General features: G+C 36.7%; 17 non-coding genes and 9 pseudogenes across 17 annotated transcripts; all 26 read left to right on the top strand.

Moving 5' to 3' along the window:
- The first annotated feature begins 117 nt into the window (after positions 1-117).
- Positions 118-236, top strand: LOC113344785 (annotated as a pseudogene).
- A 382-nt stretch (positions 237-618) lies between these two features.
- On the top strand, positions 619-737 carry LOC113344820 (annotated as a pseudogene).
- A 381-nt stretch (positions 738-1,118) lies between these two features.
- LOC113345084 lies at positions 1,119-1,237 on the top strand (annotated as a pseudogene).
- Positions 1,238-1,607: 370 nt separating this feature from the next.
- LOC113343462 lies at positions 1,608-1,726 on the top strand. Its single transcript, XR_003357268.1, has one exon. It is a non-coding gene; the product is annotated as a 5S ribosomal RNA (ribosomal RNA).
- A 382-nt stretch (positions 1,727-2,108) lies between these two features.
- Positions 2,109-2,227, top strand: LOC113342762. Its single transcript, XR_003356826.1, has one exon. It is a non-coding gene; the product is annotated as a 5S ribosomal RNA (ribosomal RNA).
- A 381-nt stretch (positions 2,228-2,608) lies between these two features.
- On the top strand, positions 2,609-2,727 carry LOC113342980. The gene has a single exon (XR_003356952.1). It is a non-coding gene; the product is annotated as a 5S ribosomal RNA (ribosomal RNA).
- Positions 2,728-3,108: 381 nt separating this feature from the next.
- LOC113342965 lies at positions 3,109-3,227 on the top strand. The gene has a single exon (XR_003356942.1). It is a non-coding gene; the product is annotated as a 5S ribosomal RNA (ribosomal RNA).
- Positions 3,228-3,608: 381 nt separating this feature from the next.
- On the top strand, positions 3,609-3,727 carry LOC113342958. The gene has a single exon (XR_003356933.1). It is a non-coding gene; the product is annotated as a 5S ribosomal RNA (ribosomal RNA).
- A 383-nt stretch (positions 3,728-4,110) lies between these two features.
- Positions 4,111-4,229, top strand: LOC113343018. The gene has a single exon (XR_003356983.1). It is a non-coding gene; the product is annotated as a 5S ribosomal RNA (ribosomal RNA).
- Positions 4,230-4,610: 381 nt separating this feature from the next.
- Positions 4,611-4,729, top strand: LOC113344777 (annotated as a pseudogene).
- A 382-nt stretch (positions 4,730-5,111) lies between these two features.
- On the top strand, positions 5,112-5,230 carry LOC113344392. The gene has a single exon (XR_003357792.1). It is a non-coding gene; the product is annotated as a 5S ribosomal RNA (ribosomal RNA).
- A 379-nt stretch (positions 5,231-5,609) lies between these two features.
- LOC113345008 lies at positions 5,610-5,728 on the top strand (annotated as a pseudogene).
- A 381-nt stretch (positions 5,729-6,109) lies between these two features.
- On the top strand, positions 6,110-6,228 carry LOC113343674. Its single transcript, XR_003357360.1, has one exon. It is a non-coding gene; the product is annotated as a 5S ribosomal RNA (ribosomal RNA).
- A 382-nt stretch (positions 6,229-6,610) lies between these two features.
- Positions 6,611-6,729, top strand: LOC113344610. Its single transcript, XR_003357881.1, has one exon. It is a non-coding gene; the product is annotated as a 5S ribosomal RNA (ribosomal RNA).
- Positions 6,730-7,108: 379 nt separating this feature from the next.
- On the top strand, positions 7,109-7,227 carry LOC113345003 (annotated as a pseudogene).
- A 381-nt stretch (positions 7,228-7,608) lies between these two features.
- On the top strand, positions 7,609-7,727 carry LOC113343797. The gene has a single exon (XR_003357415.1). It is a non-coding gene; the product is annotated as a 5S ribosomal RNA (ribosomal RNA).
- Positions 7,728-8,108: 381 nt separating this feature from the next.
- LOC113344576 lies at positions 8,109-8,226 on the top strand. The gene has a single exon (XR_003357873.1). It is a non-coding gene; the product is annotated as a 5S ribosomal RNA (ribosomal RNA).
- Positions 8,227-8,609: 383 nt separating this feature from the next.
- On the top strand, positions 8,610-8,728 carry LOC113345068 (annotated as a pseudogene).
- A 379-nt stretch (positions 8,729-9,107) lies between these two features.
- LOC113343967 lies at positions 9,108-9,226 on the top strand. Its single transcript, XR_003357530.1, has one exon. It is a non-coding gene; the product is annotated as a 5S ribosomal RNA (ribosomal RNA).
- A 383-nt stretch (positions 9,227-9,609) lies between these two features.
- LOC113344082 lies at positions 9,610-9,728 on the top strand. The gene has a single exon (XR_003357649.1). It is a non-coding gene; the product is annotated as a 5S ribosomal RNA (ribosomal RNA).
- An 845-nt stretch (positions 9,729-10,573) lies between these two features.
- LOC113344249 lies at positions 10,574-10,692 on the top strand. Its single transcript, XR_003357716.1, has one exon. It is a non-coding gene; the product is annotated as a 5S ribosomal RNA (ribosomal RNA).
- A 384-nt stretch (positions 10,693-11,076) lies between these two features.
- Positions 11,077-11,195, top strand: LOC113343840. Its single transcript, XR_003357439.1, has one exon. It is a non-coding gene; the product is annotated as a 5S ribosomal RNA (ribosomal RNA).
- Positions 11,196-11,581: 386 nt separating this feature from the next.
- LOC113344136 lies at positions 11,582-11,700 on the top strand. The gene has a single exon (XR_003357670.1). It is a non-coding gene; the product is annotated as a 5S ribosomal RNA (ribosomal RNA).
- A 379-nt stretch (positions 11,701-12,079) lies between these two features.
- LOC113344771 lies at positions 12,080-12,197 on the top strand (annotated as a pseudogene).
- Positions 12,198-12,578: 381 nt separating this feature from the next.
- On the top strand, positions 12,579-12,697 carry LOC113344282. Its single transcript, XR_003357730.1, has one exon. It is a non-coding gene; the product is annotated as a 5S ribosomal RNA (ribosomal RNA).
- A 367-nt stretch (positions 12,698-13,064) lies between these two features.
- LOC113345236 lies at positions 13,065-13,159 on the top strand (annotated as a pseudogene).
- Positions 13,160-13,471: the final 312 nt, after the last annotated feature.

Raw genomic sequence — 13,471 nt, 5'->3', positions numbered from 1 at the left:
TCCAACGAGTCATCACTTGTCCTGATCGGACTTTCCACGAAGAATTAATAGGCGTTAGACGGATTGAGCCAACACATTGGAGACGTGTTAAGTAGTAAAACTAGTAAGATCCTTTCAGCAATCGATCATACCAGCACTAATGCACCAGAACCCATCAGCACTCTGCAGTTAAGCGTGCTTAGGAGAGAGTGGTACTAAGATGGGTGACATCTTGGGAAGTCCTCGTGTTGATTGCCTTTTTAGTTTTTTTGCCATTTTTTATTTGCCGATTTGTCTAATGAAGGGCAGTGAAGAGTAGTGAAATACATTTGTTTTCACTAGGAATTTATCTTTTTGGAATATTTCTTATGAATTATTTCCTAATTTGTTGAAAACCCGGACGCCGGGCATTTAATTGAATATTATAATGCATTTTTAATGTATTTTAACTAAAAAAAACTATTAAAAAGATGTTAATTGTTTAGAATGACTGCTCTAAAACAATCTCCTCGTCGTAAGGTTTCCAACGAGTCATCACTCGTGCTGATCGGACTTTCCACGAAGAATTAATAGGCGTTAGACAGATTGAGCCAACACATTGGAGACGTGTTAAGTAGTAAAACTAGTAAGATCCTTTCAACAATCGATTATACCAGCACTAATGCAGCAAAACCCATCAGAACTCTGCAGTTAAGCGTGCTTGGGAGAGAGTAGTACAAAGATGGGTGACCTCTTGGGAAGTCCTCGTGTTGATTGTCTTTTTTGTTTTTTTGCCATTTTTTTTGCCGATTTTTCTAATGAAGGGAAGTGACGAGTAGTGAAATATATTTGTTTTCACTAGGACTTTATCTTTTTGGACAAAATTCTTTGGAATTATTTTCTAATTTGTTGAAAACCCGGACGCCAGGCATTTAATTGAATATTATAATGCATTTTTAATGTAATTTCTCTAGAAAAAACTATTAAAAAGATGTTAATTGTTCAGAATGACTGCTCCAAAACGATCTCCTCGCCGTAAGGTTTCCAAAGAGTCATCACTTGTCCTGATCGGACTTTCCACGAAGAATTAATAGGCGTTAGACGAATCGAGCCAACACATTGGAGACGTGTTAAGTAGTAAAACTAGTAAGATCCTTTCAGCAATCGATCATAACAGCACTAATGCACCAGAACCGATCAAAACTCTGCAGTAAATCGTGTTTGGGCGAGAGTAGTACTAAGATGGGTGACCTCTTGGGAAGTCCTCGTGTTGATTGGCTTTTTTGTTTTTTTGCCATTTGTTTTTGCCGATTTGTCTAATGAAGGGCAGTGACGAGTAGTGAAATATATTTGTTTTCACTAGGAATTTATCTTTTTGGACAAAGTTCTTTTGAATTATTTCCTAATTTGTTAAAAACCGGACACCGGGCATTTAATTGAATATTATAATGCATTTTCACTAAAAAAAACTATTAAAAAGATGTTAATTGTTCAGAATGACTGCTCCAAAACGATCTACTCGCCGTAAGGTTTCCAACGAGTCATCACTTGTCCTGAACGGACTTTCCACGAAGAACTAAAAGGCGTTAGACGGATTGAGCCAACACATTGGAGACGTGTTAAGTAGTAAAACTAGTAAGATCCTTTCAGCGATCGATCATACCAGCACTAATGCACCAGAACCCATCAGAACTCTGCAGTGAAGCGTGCTTGGGCGAGAGTAGTACTAAGATGGGTAACCTCTTGAGAAGTCCTCGTGTTGATTGCCTTTTTTGTTTTTTTGCCATTTTTTTTTGCCGATTTGTCTAATGAAGGGCAGTGATGAGTAGTGAAATATATTTGTTTTCACCAGGACTTTATCTTTTTGGACAAAATTCATTTGAATTATTTCCTAATTTTTTGAAAACCCGGACGCCGGGTATTTAATTGAATATTATAATGCATTTTTAATGTATTTTCACTAAAACAAACTATTAAAAATATGTTGATTGTTCAGAATAACTGCTCCAAAACAATCTCCTCGTTGTAAGATTTCCAACGAGTCATCACTTGTTCTGATCGGACTTTCCACGAAGAATTAATAGGCGTTAGACGGATTGAGCCAACACATTGGAGACGTGTTAAGTAGTAAAACTAGTAAGATCCTTTCAGCAATCGATCATACCAGCACTAATGCACCAGAACCCATCAGAACTCTGCAGTTAAGCGTGCTTGGGCGAGAGTAGTACTAAGATGGGTGACCTCTTGGGAAGTCCTCGTGTTGATTGTCTTTTTTGTTTTTTTGCCATTTTTTTTGCCGATTTGTCTAATGAAGGGCAATGACGAGTAGTGAAATATATTTGTTTTCATTAGGACTTTATCTTTTTGGACAAACTTCTTTTGAATTATTTCCTAATTTGTTGAAAACCCGGACGCCGGGTATTTAATTGAATATTATAATGCATTTTTAATGTATTTTCACTAAAACAAACTATTAAAAATATGTTGATTGTTCAGAATAACTGCTCCAAAAGAATCTCCTCGTCGTAAGGTTTCCAACGAGTCATCACTTGTCCTAATCGGACTTTGCACGAAGAATTAATGGGCGTTAGACGGATCGAGTCAACACATTGGAGACGTGTTAAGTAGTAATACTAGTAAGATCCTTTCAGCAATCGATCATACCAGCACTAATGCACCAGAACCCATCAGAACTCTGCAGTTAAGCGTGCTTGGGCGAGAGTAGTACTAAGATGGGTGACCTCTTGGGAAGTCCTCGTGTTGATTGGCTTTTTTGTTTTTTTGCCATTTATTTTACCGATTTGTCTAATGAAGGGCAGTGATGAGTTGTGAAATATATTTGTTTTCACCAGGACTTTATCTTTTTGGACAAAATTCATTTGAATTATTTCCTAATTTGTTGAAAACCCGGACGCCGGGTATTTAATTGAATATTATAATGCATTTTTAATGTATTTTCACTAAAACAAACTATTAAAAATATGTTGATTGTTCAGAATAACTGCTCCAAAAGAATCTCCTCGTCGTAAGGTTTCCAACGAGTCATCACTTGTCCTAATCGGACTTTGCACGAAGAATTAATGGGCGTTAGACGGATCGAGTCAACACATTGGAGACGTGTTAAGTAGTAATACTAGTAAGATCCTTTCAGCAATCGATCATACCAGCACTAATGCACCAGAACCCATCAGAACTCTGCAGTTAAGCGTGCTTGGGCGAGAGTAGTACTAAGATGGGTGACCTCTTGGGAAGTCCTCGTGTTGATTGGCTTTTTTGTTTTTTTGCCATTTATTTTACCGATTTGTCTAATGAAGGGCAGTGATGAGTTGTGAAATATATTTGTTTTCACCAGGACTTTATCTTTTTGGACAAAATTCATTTGAATTATTTCCTAATTTGTTGAAAACCCGGACGCCGGGTATTTAATTGAATATTATAATGCATTTTTAATGTATTTTCACTAAAACAAACTATTAAAAATATGTTGATTGTTCAGAATAACTGCTCCAAAAGAATCTCCTCGTCGTAAGGTTTCCAACGAGTCATCACTTGTCCTAATCGGACTTTGCACGAAGAATTAATGGGCGTTAGACGGATCGAGTCAACACATTGGAGACGTGTTAAGTAGTAATACTAGTAAGATCCTTTCAGCAATCGATCATACCAGCACTAATGCACCAGAACCCATCAGAACTCTGCAGTTAAGCGTGCTTGGGCGAGAGTAGTACTAAGATGGGTGACCTCTTGGGAAGTCCTCGTGTTGATTGGCTTTTTTGTTTTTTTGCCATTTATTTTACCGATTTGTCTAATGAAGGGCAGTGACGAGTAGTGAAATATATTTGTTTTTCACTAGGACTTTATCTTTTTGGACAAAATTCTTTTGAATTATTTCCTAATTTGTTGAAAGCCCGGACGTCGGGCATTTAATTGAATATTATAATGCATTTTTAATGTATTTTCTCTAAAAAAAAACTATTAAAAAGATGTTAATTGTTCAGAATGACTGCTCCAAAACGATCTCCTCGCCGTAAGGTTTCCAACGAGTCATCACTTGTCCTGATCGGACTTTCCACGAAGAATTAATAGGCGTTAGACGGATCGAGCCAACACATTGGAGACGTGTTAAGTAGTAAAACTAGTTAGATCCTTTCAGCAATCGATCATACCAGCACTAATGCACCAGAACCCATCAGAACTCTGCAGTAAAGCGTGCTTGGGCGAGAGTAGTACTAAGATGGGTGACCTCTTGGGAAGTCCTCGTGTTGTTTGCCTTTTTTGTTTTTTTGCCATTTTTTTTTGCCGATTTGTCTAATGAAGGACAAAGACGAGTAGTGAAATATATTTGATTTCACTAGGACTTTATCTTTTGAACAAACTTCTTTTGATTTATTTCCTAATTTGTTGAAAACCCGAACGCAGGGCATTTAATTGAATATTATAATGCATTTTAATGTATTTTCACTAAAAAAAAACTACTAAAAAGATGTTAATTGTTCAGAATGACTGCTCCAAAACGATCTACTCGTCGTAAGATTTCCAACGAGTCATCACTTGTCCTGATCGGACTTTCCACGAAAAATTAATAGGAGTTAGCCGGATCGAGCCAACACATTGGAGACGTGTTAAGTAGTAAAACTAGTAAGATCCTTTCAGCAATCGATCATACCAGCACTAATGCACCAGAACCCATCAGAACTCTGCACTGAAGCGTGCTTGGGCGAGAGTAGAACTAAGATGGGTAACCTCTTAAGAAGTCCTTGTGTTGATTGCCTTTTTTTGTTTTATTTGCCATTTCTTTTTGCCGATTTGTCTAATGAAGGGCAGTGACGAGTAGTGAAATATATTTGTTTTCACCAGGACTTTATCTTTTTGGACAAAATTCATTTGAATTATTTCCTAATTTGTTGAAAACCCGGACGCCGGGTATTTAATTGAATATTATAATGCATTTTTAATGTATTTTCACTAAAACAAACTATTAAATATGTTGATTGTTCAGAATAACTGCTCCAAAAGAATCTCCTCGTCGTAAGGTTTCCAACGAGTCATCACTTGTCCTGATCGGACTTTGCACGAAGAATTAATAGGCGTTAGACGGATAGAGCCAACACATTGGAGACGCGTTAAGTAGTAATACTAGTAAGATCCTTTCAGCAATCGATCATACCAGCACTAATGCACCAGAACCCATCAGAACTCTGCAGTTAAGCGTGCTTGGGAGGGAGTAGTACTAAGATGGGTGACATCTTGGGAAGTCCTCGTGTTGATTGGCTTTTATGTTTTTTGCAATTTTTTTTACCGATTTGTCTAATGAAGGGCAGTGACGAGTAGTGAAATATATTTGTTTTTCACTAGGAATTTATCTTTTTGGACAAAATTCTTTTGAATTATTTCCTAATTTGTTGAAAACCCGGACGTCGGGAATTTAATTGAATATTATAATACATTTTTAATGTATTTTCTCTAAAAAACTATTAAAAATATGTTAATTGTTCAGAATGAATGCTCCAAAACGATCTCCTCGCCGTAAGGTTTCTAACGAGTCATCACTTGTTCTGATCGGACTTTCCACGAAGAATTAATAGGCGTTAGACGGATCGAGCCAACACATTGGAGACGTGTTAAGTAGTAAAACTAGTAAGATCCTTTCAGCAATCGATCATACCAGCACTAATGCACCAGAACCCATCAGAACTCTGCACTGAAGCGTGCTTGGGCGAGAGTAGAACTAAGATGGGTAACCTCTTAAGAAGTCCTCGTGTTGATTCCCTTTTTTGTTTTTTTTGCCATTTCTTTTTGCCGATTTGTCTAATGAAGGGCAGTGACGAGTAGTGAAATATATTTGTTTTCACCAGGACTTTATCTTTTTGGACAAAATTCATTTGAATTATTTCCTAATTTGTTGAAAACCCGAACGCAGGGCATTTAATTGAATATTATAATGCATTTTTAATGTATTTTCACTAAAACAAACTATTAAATATGTTGATTGTTCAGAATAACTGCTCCAAAAGAATCTCCTCGTCGTAAGGTTTCCAACGAGTCATCACTTGTCCTGATCGGACTTTGCACGAAGAATTAATAGGCGTTAGACGGATCGAGTCAACACATTGGAGACGTGTTAAGTAGTAATACTAGTAAGATCCTTTCAGCAATCGATCATACCAGCACTAATGCACCAGAACCCATCAGAAATCTGCAGTTAAGCGTGCTTGGGCGAGAGTAGTACTAAGATGGGTGACCTCTTGGGAAGTCCTCGTGTTGATTGGCTTTTTTGTTTTTTTGCCATTTTTTTTACCGATTTGTCTAATGAAGGGCAGTGACGAGTAGTGAAATATATTTGTTTTTCACCTGGACTTTATCTTTTTGGACAAAATTCATTTGATTTATTTCCTAATTTGTTGAAAATCCGGACGCCGGGTATTTAATTGAGTATTATAATGCATTTTTAATGTATTTTTACTAAAACAAACTATTAAAAATATGTTGATTGTTCAGAATAACTGCTCCAAAACAATCTCCTCGCCGTAAGGTTTCCAACGAGTCATCACTTGTCCTGATCGGACTTTGCACGAAGAATTAATAGGCGTTAGACGGATAGAGCCAACACATTGGAGACGTGTTAAGTAGTAATACTAGTAAGATCCTTTCAGCAATCGATCATACCAGCACTAATGCACCAGAACCCATCAGAACTCTGCAGTCAAGCGTGCTTGGGAGGGAGTAGTACTAAGATGGGTGACATCTTGGGAAGTCCTCGTGTTGATTGGCTTTTATGTTTTTTGCAATTTTTTTTACCGATTTGTCTAATGAAGGGCAGTGACGAGTAGTGAAATATATTTGTTTTTCACTAGGAATTTATCTTTTTGGACAAAATTCTTTTGAATTATTTCCTAATTTGTTGAAAACCCGGACGTCGGGAATTTAATTGAATATTATAATACATTTTTAATGTATTTTCTCTAAAAAACTATTAAAAATATGTTAATTGTTCAGAATGAATGCTCCAAAACGATCTCCTCGCCGTAAGGTTTCTAACGAGTCATCACTTGTTCTGATCGGACTTTCCACGAAGAATTAATAGGCGTTAGACGGATTGAGCCAACACATTGGAGACGTGTTAAGTAGTAAAACTAGTAAGATCCTTTCAGCAATCGATCATACCAGCACTAATGCACCAGAACCCATCAGAACTCTGCACTGAAGCGTGCTTGGGCGAGAGTAGAACTAAGATGGGTAACCTCTTAAGAAGTCCTCGTGTTGATTCCCTTTTTTGTTTTTTTTGCCATTTCTTTTTGCCGATTTGTCAAATGAAGGGCAGTGACGAGTAGTGAAATATATTTGTTTTCACCAGGACTTTATCTTTTTGGACAAAATTCATTTGAATTATTTCCTAATTTGTTGAAAACCCGGACGCCGGGTATTTAATTGAATATTATAATGCATTTTTAATGTATTTTCACTAAAACAAACTATTAAATATGTTGATTGTTCAGAATAACTGCTCCAAAAGAATCTCCTCGTCGTAAGGTTTCCAACGAGTCATCACTTGTCCTGATCGGACTTTGCACGAAGAATTAATAGGCGTTAGACGGATCGAGTCAACACATTGGAGACGTGTTAAGTAGTAATACTAGTAAGATCCTTTCAGCAATCGATCATACCAGCACTAATGCACCAGAACCCATCAGAAATCTGCAGTTAAGCGTGCTTGGGCGAGAATAGTACTAAGATGGGTGACCTCTTGGGAAGTCCTCGTGTTGATTGGCTTTTTTGTTTTTTTGCCATTTTTTTACCGATTTGTCTAATGAAGGGCAGTGACGAGTAGTGAAATATATTTGTTTTTCACTAGGACTTTATCTTTTTGGACAAAATTCTTTTGAATTATTTCCTAATTTGTTGAAAGCCCGGACGTCGGGTATTTAATTGAATATTATAATGCATTTTTAATGTATTTTCTCTAAAAAATACTATTAAAAAGATGTTAATTGTTCAGAATGACTGCTCCAAAACGATTTCCTCGCCGTAAGGTTTCCAACGAGTCATCACTTGTCCTGATCGGACTTTCCACGAAGAATTAATAGGCGTTAGACGGATCGAGCCAACACATTGGAGACGTGTTAAGTAGTAAAACTAGTTAGATCTTTTCAGCAATCGATCATACCAGCACTAATGCACCAGAACCCATCCGAACTCTGCAGTGAAGCGTGCTTGGGCGAGAGTATACTAAGATGGGTAACCTCTTAAGAAGTCCTCGTGTTGATTTTCTTTTTTGTTTTTTTTGCCATTTCTTTTTGCCGATTTGTCTAATGAAGGGCAGTGACGAGTAGTGAAATATATTTGTTTTCACCTGGACTTTATCTTTTTGGACAAAATTCATTTGAATTATTTCCTAATTTGTTGAAAATCCGGACGCCGGGTATTTAATTGAGTATTATAATGCATTTTTAATGTATTTTTACTAAAAAAAACTATTAATAATATGTTGATTGTTCAGAATAACTGCTCCAAAACAATCTCCTCGCCGTAAGGTTTCTAACGAGTCATCACTTGTTCTGATCGGACTTTGCACGAAGAATTAATAGGCGTTAGACGGATAGAGCCAACACATTGGAGACGTGTTAAGTAGTAATACTAGTAAGATCCTTTCAGCAATCGATCATACCAGCACTAATGCGCCAGAACCCATCAGAACTCTGCAGTTAAGCCTGCTTGGGAGGGAGTAGTACTAAGATGGATGACATCTTGGGAAGTCCTCGTGTTGATTGGCTTTTATTTTTTTTGTAATTTTTTTTACCGATTTGTCTAATGAAGGGCAGTGACGAGTAGTGAAATATATTTTTTTTTCACTAGGAATTTATCATTTTGGACAAAATTCTTTTGAATTATTTCCTAATTTGTTGAAAACTCGGACGTCGGGCATTTAATTGAATATTATAATACATTTTTAATGTATTTTCTCTAAAAAACTATTAAAAATATGTTAATTGTTCAGAATGACTGCTCCAAAACGATCTCCTCGCCGTAAGGTTTCTAACGAGTCATCACTTGTTCTGATCGGAATTTCCACGAAGAATTAATAGGCGTTAGACGGATTGAGCCAACACATTGGAGACGTGTTAAGTAGTAAAACTAATAAGATCCTTTCAGCAATCGACCATACCAGCACTAATGCACCAGAACCCATCAGAACTCTGCAGTAAAGCGTGCTTGAGCGAGAGTAGTACTAAGATGGCTGACCTCTTGGGAAGTCCTCGTGTTGTTTGCCTTTTTTGTTTTTTTTTGCCATTTTTTTTTTGCCGATTTGTCTAATGAAGGGCAAAGACGAGTAGTGAAATATATTTGATTTCACTAGGACTTTATCTTTTGGAAAAAAATCTTTTGAATTATTTCCTAATTTTTTGAAAATCCGAACGCAGGGCATTTAATTGAATATTATAATGCATTTTAATGTATTTTCACTAAAAAAAACTATTAAAAAGATGTTAAATGTTCAGAATGACTGCTCCAAAACGATCTCCTCGCCGTAAGGTTTCTAACGAGTCATCACTTGTTCTGATCGGACTTTCCACGAATAATTAATAGGCGTTAGACGGATTGAGCCAACACATTGGAGACGTGTTAAGTAGTAAAACTAGTAAGATCCTTTCAGCAATCGATCATACCAGCACTAATGCACCAGAACCCATCAGAACTCTGCAGTTAAGCGTGCTTGGGAGAGAGTGGTACTAAGATGGGTTACCTCTTGGGAAGTCCTCATGTTGATTTCCTTTTTTGTTTTTTGCCATTTTTTTTGCCGATTTGTTTAATGAAGGGCAGTGACGAGTAGTGAATCATATTTGTTTTCACTAGGACTATATATTTTTGGAAGAAATTCTTTTGAATTATTTCCTAATTAGTTGAAAACCTGGACGTCGGGCATATAATTGAATATTATAATGCATTTTCACTAAAAAAAAACTATTAAAAAGATGTTAATTGTTCAGAATGACTTCTCCAAAACAATCTCCTCGCCGTAAGGTTTCCAACGAGTCATCACTTGTCCTGATCGGACTTTCCACGAAGAATTAATAGGCGTTAGACGGATTGAGCCAACACATTGGAGACGTGTTAATAAGTAAAACTAGTAAGATCCTTTCAGCAATCGATCATACCAGCAATAATGCACCAGAACCCATCAGAACTCTGCAGTTAAGCGTGCTTGGGCGAGAGTAGTACTACTCGTGTTGATTTCCTTTTTTGTTTTGTTGCCATTTTATTTTTGCCGATTTGTCTAATGAAGGGAAGTGACGAGTAGTGAAATATATTTATTTTCACTAGGACTTTATATTTTTGGACAAAATTCTTTTGAATTATTTCCTAATTTGTTGAAAACCCGGACGCAGGGCATTTAATTGAATATTATAATGCATTTTAATGTATTTTCACTAAAAAACTATTAAAAAGATGTTAATTGTTCATAATGACTGCTCCAAAACGATCTACTCGCCGTAAGGTTTCCAACGAGTCATCACTTGTCCTGATCGGACTTTCCACGAAGAATTAATAGGCGTCAGACGGATGGAGCCAACACATTGGAGACGTGTTAAGTAGTAAAACTAGTAAGATCCTTTCAGCAATCGATCATACCAGCACTAATGCACCAGAACCCATCAGAACTCTGCAATGAAGCGTGCTTGGGAGAGAGTAGTACTAAGATGGGTAACCTCTTGAGAAGTCCTCGTGTTGATTGCCTTTTTTGTTTTTTTTTTTGCCATTTTTCTTGCCGATTTGTCTAATGAAGGGCTGTGACGAGTAGTGAAATATATTTGTTTTCACCAGGACTTTATCTTTTTGGACAAAATTCTTTTGCATTATTTCCTAATTTGTTGAAAAGCCGGACGTCGGGCATTTAATTGAATATTATAATGCATTTTTAATGTATTTTCACTAAAAAAATCTATTAAAAATATGTTAATTGTTTAGAATGACTGCTCCAAAACAATCTCCTCGCCGTAAGGTTTCCAACGAGTCATCACTTGTCCTGATCGGACTTTCCACGAAGAATTAATAGGCGTTGGACGGATCGAGCCAACACATTGGAGACGTGTTAAGTAGTAAAATAGTATGATCCTTTGAGCAATCGATCATACTAGCACTAATGCACCAGAACCCATCAGAACTCTGCAGTTAAGCGTGCTAGGGCGCGAGTAGTACTAAGATGGGTGACCTCTTGGGGAGTCCTCGTGTTGATTGTCTTTTTTGTTTTTTTGCCATTTTTTTTTTTTTGCCGATTTGTCTAATGAAGGGCAGTGACGAGTAGTGAAATATATTTGTTTTCATTAGGACTTTATCTTTTTGGACAAACTTCTTTTGAATTATTTCCTAATTTGTTGAAAACCCGGACGCCGGGCATTTAATTGAATATTATAATGCATTTTTAATATATTTTCACCAGAAAAAACTTTTAAGAAGATGTTAATTGTTCAGAATGACTGCTCCAAAATAATCTCCTCTCCGTAAGGTTTCCAACGAGTCATCACTTGTCCTGATCGGACTTTCCACGAAGAATTAATAGGCGTTAGACGGATTGAGCCAACACATTGGAGACGTGTTAAGAAGTAAAACTAGTAAGATCCTTTCAGCAATCGATCATACTAGCACTAATGCACCAGAACCCATTAGAACTCTGCAGTTAAGCGTGCTTGGACGAGAATAATACTAAGATGGGTGACCTCTTGGGAAGTTCTTGTATTGATTGTCTTTTTTGTTTTTTTGCCATTTTTTTGTCGTTTTGTCTAATGAAGGGCAGTGACGAGTAGTGAAATATATTTGTTTTCACTAGGAATTTATCTTTTTGGACAAAATTATTTTGAATTATTTCTTAATTTGTTGAAAACCCGGACGTCGGGCATTTAATTGAATATTATAATGCTTTTTAATGTATTTTCACTAAAAAAAACTATTAAAAAAATGTTAACTATTCAGAATAACTGCTCCAAAACAATCTCCTCGCCGTACGGTCTCCAACGAGTCATCACTTTTCCTGATCGGACTTTCCACGAAGAATTAATAGGCGTTAGACGGATTGAGCCAACACATTGGAGACGTGTTAAGTAGTAAAACTAGTAAGATCCTTTCAGCAATCGATCATACCGCACTAATGCACCAGAACATATCAGAATTCTGCAGTTAAGCGTGCTTGGGCGAGAGTGGTACTAAGATGGGTGACCTCTTGGGAAGTCCTCGTGTTGATTGCTTTTTTTGTATTTTTGCCTTTTTTTTTGCCGATTTGTCTAATGAAGGGCAGTGACGAGTAGTGAAATATATTTGTTTTCACTAGGACTTTATCTTTTTGGACAAAGTTCTTTTGAATTATTTCCTAATTTGTTGAAAACCCGGACGCCGGGTTTTTAATTGAATATTATAATGCATTTTTAATGTATTTTCACTAAAAAAAACTATTAAAAAGATGTTAATTGTTCATAATGACTGCTCCAAAACAATCTCCTCTCCGTAAGGTTTCCAACGAGTCATCACTTGTCCTGATCGGACTTTCCACGAAGAATTAATAGGCGTTAGACGGATTTAGCCAACACATTAGAGACGTGTTACGTAGTAAAACTAGTAAGATCCATTCAGCAATCGATCATACCAGCACTAATGCACCAGAACCCATTAGAACTCTGCAGTTAAGCGTGCTTGGGAGAGAGTGGTACTATGATGGGTTACCTCTTGGAAAGTCCTCATGTTGATTGCCTTTTTTGTTTTTTTCCATTTTTTTGCCGATTTGTTTAATGAAGGGCAGTGACGAGTAGTGAAATATATTTGTTTTCACTAGGACTATATCTTTTTGGACAAAATTCTTTTGAATTATTTCCTAATTAGTTGAAAACCTGGACGTCGGGAATTTAATTGAATATTATAATGCATTTTCACTAAAAAAACTATTAAAAAGATGTTAATTGTTCAGAATGACTTCTCCAAAACAATCTCCTCGCCGTAAGGTTTCCAACGAGTCATCACTTGTCCTCATCGGACTTTCCACGAAGAATTAATAGGCGTTAGATGGATTGAGCCAACACATTGGAGACGTGTTAAGAAGTAAAACTAGTAAGATCCTTTCAGCAATCGATCATACCAGCACTAATGCACCAGAACCCATCAGAACTCTGCAGTTAAGCGTGCTTGGGCGAGATTAGTACTACTCGTGTTGATTTCCTTTTTTGTTTTGTTGCCATGTTTTTTTGCCGATTTGTCTAATGAAGGGAAGTGACGAGTAGTGAAATATATTTATTTTCACTAGGACTTTATCTTTTTGGACAAAATTCTTTTGAATTATTTCCTAATTTGTTGAAAACCCGGACGTCGGGCATTTAATTGAATATTATAATGCATTTTTAATTATTTTCACTAAAAAAACCTATTAAAAAAATGTTAATTGTTCAGAATAACTGCTCCAAAACAATCTTCTCGCCATAAGGTCTCCAACGAGTCATCACTTGTCCTGATCGGACATTCCACGAAGAATTAA

This window comes from Papaver somniferum, chromosome 1, assembly GCF_003573695.1.
Source record: "Papaver somniferum cultivar HN1 chromosome 1, ASM357369v1, whole genome shotgun sequence".
In the NCBI taxonomy this organism is placed as follows: Eukaryota; Viridiplantae; Streptophyta; class Magnoliopsida; order Ranunculales; family Papaveraceae; genus Papaver; species Papaver somniferum.
The sequence above is the reverse complement of the archived record's forward strand: the minus strand, read 5'-3'. Positions and strand labels throughout refer to the sequence as shown.